Genomic DNA, 5,208 nt, shown 5'->3' on the forward strand with positions numbered 1-5,208 from the left:
GGCATTTCCGGGCAATTAGGCAATAGAAGGCAACGGTTAAATCTTTCTGATTCTTTCCTTTCTCTTGAAGCAACCCCTATCTGCCTGGCGTCCTAGCCTCCAAAGTCTGCTCAAAGCCTGGGCTTGTTTCCTCGAAGTTGGTTGTAAAATCCGTTTCTAGCTGCGTAATGCCTGTATAACAGTGTCTCTTCTTGAACTTTTGAAGTCCCTGCTGTTTAATCATAACTTCGGTTTTCTGCGGCAAGTGGCTTTCTTTAATCTTGCGACCTTATTGTCATATTCTTCTTTTAACTGCTAACCATCGGCGAGCCGTTCTTCTGCATTTTCTAGCCAATTGCCTCCGGACCCAACCAATTCCTTTTCTGCTTTTGTCAAGGTCGAAACTGTAATCATTCCCTTTTGCCTTAGATTTGCTATAAGCTTTGTATCTTTGCGCACTTTCTGAGAGTGGTTTGTCCGCCTCTAGCTTCATGACTTTGTATTTGGGCTCGTAAAATTCATTCCCTTGGCCAATGTTTGGCGCTCTCCGCTTCTGTTCAGCCGGGACTTGCAAGCTATTTTCAATCGAGTCTTGGACCTGTTTTTCCAACGCTTTATGCGGCCCTGTACGTCGTTTTCTTTAGCTAACCAAGCCGACTGTTTCTTGTGATGAATCAACAAATTCTGGATGTGAGGTCTTTGGCCGGTCTTCGAATGCACATCCCGTCGTATACCAAGCCTGATAATCAGGTGAACCTTCTGTCCTTTGCTCGTATCGGGACGCAAGTATTTGCCGCCATATATTGACATTCGCTCCAACTTGACGACCACTGCTTCAGGAAACTGGCCATCAGGCATCTCGACCCACTGCCAAACTAAGATCACATCCTTGGTCTATCTGGCATTCTTCCCAGTTGCCTCAAACTCGATGGCGGTGCGTAAGGCCTGAATGTTCTAAGCCCATTAGAAGAAAAATGTGGTCGGGCTGCCGCTATATACGACTTCTCACAGGTACCATCCCATGTCCACTCTATTTGGCTAGCAGTGAGGGAACCCGAAAATATGTTGTCGCAACCGTGACCCTTCTAGCGAGTTGACTCTTTAGTTCTTGTGTTAAATTTCTTCTATAGCACGTCTTTCTTTCTGGAAGACCCATAGCTCAAAACTTGAGGGGATGATAAGATGGGCTCAATCATCCCAACATTTGCAACAATAAGTTCACGCCCTCAGAAGTTTCCCAGCTGTTACAAGCTGCTAAGAGCACGGAAGATGTTCTGCCAATATCATAGGTTGAAGTGTACTTTTAGCTTGAGTGATTAATGTACTGACAATCCCAGCTATTTATGTCAATGTTCTACATGCCATTCCTTGGAATATTTAGAAGACCGCCCAAGGAAAGTGCCAAACCATAAAGCGAAATTTGATGCTCCTCCCACTTCTTGCGCGGTTTCCTTGCCTGCATATCTTACTTTCTGGGTTGTTGGAACCCCCCGATATGACCAAGCGATGATATATGAAGCTTAGAGTCAAAAAGGCCATCTTTTGCCAAGTCTTGGGTTATTGGACGGCCCTAAACTATTTTCAAGGAATCCTAAAAACTTGTGTACAACTTACGACTCTGGGAGCAACCAAGTACTTGTGCCTCATACGGAACCGTATCCTTTTCCAATGTAGCCAGCTATTTCTTCCTCTAATGTCGGATGCAGTAAGCTCAAAATGCGAGAAATGGAATCACATATGTGCTGGGTCCCAACATGTACCCAGTGCTCTAATATATCTCCCCGAGGGCGCATTCAAGAAACGGTAAGCCTTTCTCAAATGTTTCTTGACTCGCCATTTGCCCTTCTTTGCCAAATCGTTCCACCACAGAACGCAACTCCAAGGGAGTTTTATGCATGATTGAAAAGGGTATTCATTTGAGGTCGTGCTCATTCTGCACATTTATTTAGGTGATTTAATAACTTATTTGACCTGAAAAGAAAGAGGCCAAAATGACACTATTTTTTGTTCAAATTTCCAACTTTTAATAACATAACGGCGGTTTTGCAGTAGGCCTATTCAGCATTCGGGGAGAAGATTTCAGGCTGTGCCTAACCGTTGAAGACTGACCTGCGAGTGGTGGCGTGTTCTTCGCAAAAAACAGCCTTCCGGCGCCCTTTTGACATTCGGCTTTATTTTAAACAAGAATGGCTCACCCGACTGGTATTTTGTGAAAAAATTAAATTTTGGTATTTTTTGGGCTATTTTTTGCAAAAAGGGTGGGTTAGGACCCGATGGAGGGTTCCTACTATCTTCACATTTCGGTGAGTAATCATAACCTGCGTAGTCGGCCAGCAATAAAACTACACTGTCCCTTTTGTTTTGTTTTTTTTTCTCTTTTCATGAAAGCAAAACTTTTTTTGTAATTTCTTTTAGTGGCAAATAAACTAGCTAATTGGAAAATAAAACTCCTTTTTGCTATTCAAAGACAACACTAAACCAAACTACTTTTCTTCTTCTCTCTCATTTGTTCAAATCCGGCAGCATTTCGGCACTACTTGGCATAAATTTTTTCCTAGCCATAGTAATTAATTCTTCTCCACCTCTTGTTTCTTTTTTTCTCTCTCTTCGTTTGTTTTTTTTCCTAATATTGCCAGATATTCAAAGCCGGCTAGCATGCGAGTCAAACAAGATAATGCACAAGTAGGATGGCAATCAGGATGGTCCATTTTTTCCGGGTACACGTCCTATACGCGTACGCACAACCCCTGTGTGATGTCCCCTAAGTCAAAATGCACGTGAGTTGCAGATTAAGCGTTCCTACCTAGGTCCGGCGTTGAAGTCAGAGTTCTTCTAGGTTTCAAGAACCTGGGTATGGTGTGTTTAGGACTGTGTATCCGTGCGGACAACCACACTCGACGATCAGACGGGGGGCTACGTAACCGGGGATACCAAAAGGCATCCGGCTTAGTACTTGTCCGGACTCTTTTCTTAATTTAGGGTATTGACACTACCAGAATAGGGAGGTCTTTACCAGGTAAGCACATGCCCCGGTAGGTGAGAAAGAAGGTTTCGCCACAGTTTATTATACAATCACGTAATATCAAAAGCGGTAAAAGCAACGTTTTTGCACATTGTAGCATGAAACGATGAAGAAAAAATCAGATAAAGCCAATACAGCACAATATACTAAGCTCCGAATTCTGAACCCTGAACCAGAGATTCTGGGTTCTGTCCCCAGCAGAGTCGAGAGCTGTCACAGCCTCCTTTTTTTTTCTTACGCCCGGCAGAAGAGGGTATAACAAAGCGGAGTTATTTCAACTTGAAGTGACAATCGGGAACGGATATTATTATAAATTCTTCAGAGTCGCCACTTAGTGAATTCATGGTATGCCCAAGTTCACCGTTAAATCCCGACCCGAGGAGACTCTGTTATCAGTCCGCGAACCAGAATACCAGGTATAGGAATTCTGTTGAACCCGGGAGAAAAAGGGTTGGTTAGGTGGGCCCCTTTTTTTTTCCCCCAGCGGTTCCGTGGTTCTTAGCCGTCGCAGTCAACTATTTGGTACATTTGATCCTTATCTGCATTTCGAAATTGTGCTTTTATTAATAAACCGTTCATTTTTTTTTTATCGATTTTTAAACCATTTGCAACGTCGTGAGAAAAAAAAAAAATTGCGCCTGCAAACACGTCGCACCAGTGCACCCGTGGATTGTTAACACATTTAGACTTCGTTGAGATTGGATGTTAGGTCCACATAAATGCTGGCACCCGTATTTTAGGAAGGTAAAATTTTATTAAAATATACGTGCCTAAAGCACTACGGTTTATTAACTGGTGGTGGGGAGCCATGGAAATTCCGCTAAATGGCACATCCCGAGGTCTAAATATTTGTATATAGCATTAATGAGGGCCCGCAATTTGTGTGTCTTGTTTGGGCAGAGCTCATCTCGTTATTTTTAAATGACAAATAGCCTGAAGTTGAACTTCATGATTTTTTTATTGTCTCTAAAGGGCCCTAATTATTATATGATTGGTCAAGCCCTACTATGTTTTAAGTCTTGGAACTTCAATTTCAAATCTAAGCATGCCTTTGGCCTCGAAGCTAGCCCAGTAAAGTAAGATACGGTTAAATTCAACTTGGGTTTAAACCGCAGCGCTTTAGTGCCCAAGAGTTATCGTCAGGTTTAACAAAAAGGTAATTGCGGACAAAATTTAAGGACATTAATTTCTGAAATTAGCAACAACCAACTAATTATACACATTTCCCATTTATGATATTTGTTTCAAGCCAGAGAAATTGAAATAATGAAATGAGTCGTCACCTTTTTGGTCTTTGCCAAGCGTACGGATTTCAATAAATTACAAATCAACTATTCTGAGCTTCATTTTGATTGAATTTCTTCACCTATCTGACTGCCTAATCTGGAATCAAACGCTAATGATGTTAAACAAAATTCTAGCCACTAATGGAGTAGTGAGACAAGCAACAGTCAACATTAAACAAATCCTAAATGAGCAAACTTAACCAGGATGTTATACATGATCATAACACATGTTTCAGCAGTCCCTAGTTACAGTCCATTATATATATATATCTACTGTCATATAACATACAAAAACAAATTGAGTAGCTAAAAAAATGACTAACATCAACTACATATGATTAGCTAACATTCATTCAATTATGAGGTGCAGACAATATTCAGCGAACTGCAATCTGGGTGAACACCTTTCCTTCATACTTCAATTCAAAGCTACGTCAAGGTAATTTCAAATGGTGTACCTGGTAATTGCAATGAAGAAAAGGGAGGAATTAGCAGCAGTAACAACTTCAGCAGCAGGCTTCAGAAAACCAGTTTTTAAATCTCAACAACAGTCAGACAGACCAACCAAATCAGATTAAAAAGAGCAATTGAGGTCAACAGATTAACCAAACAGCACCAAACAGCTAAAAATGAACCAGGATGGCATCCCCAGTAACAAACAACAAATCAACCTGGACTAAGTAAATCTCATGCACACATGATTTCGAAAATGCTTGTGAAATATCCAAAGTGAGCATACAGATGAGTTCAGGTTACTTCTTATCCTTAACGAGCTAGGAATGGGATTAATGACTGAAATTGAGAATTGAGTTAGGAGAGATTAATGGAACAGTAATTTTTACTTTTCTGTTGTTTTCTGAAACTTGAGGTATGATAGAGGGTTTTGAGGAGGGGGTCGAGATGGCTATCCAAGAAAAAACT

This window comes from Nicotiana attenuata, unplaced genomic scaffold (genome assembly GCF_001879085.1).
Source record: "Nicotiana attenuata strain UT unplaced genomic scaffold, NIATTr2, whole genome shotgun sequence".
Lineage (NCBI taxonomy): Eukaryota > Viridiplantae > Streptophyta > Magnoliopsida > Solanales > Solanaceae > Nicotiana > Nicotiana attenuata.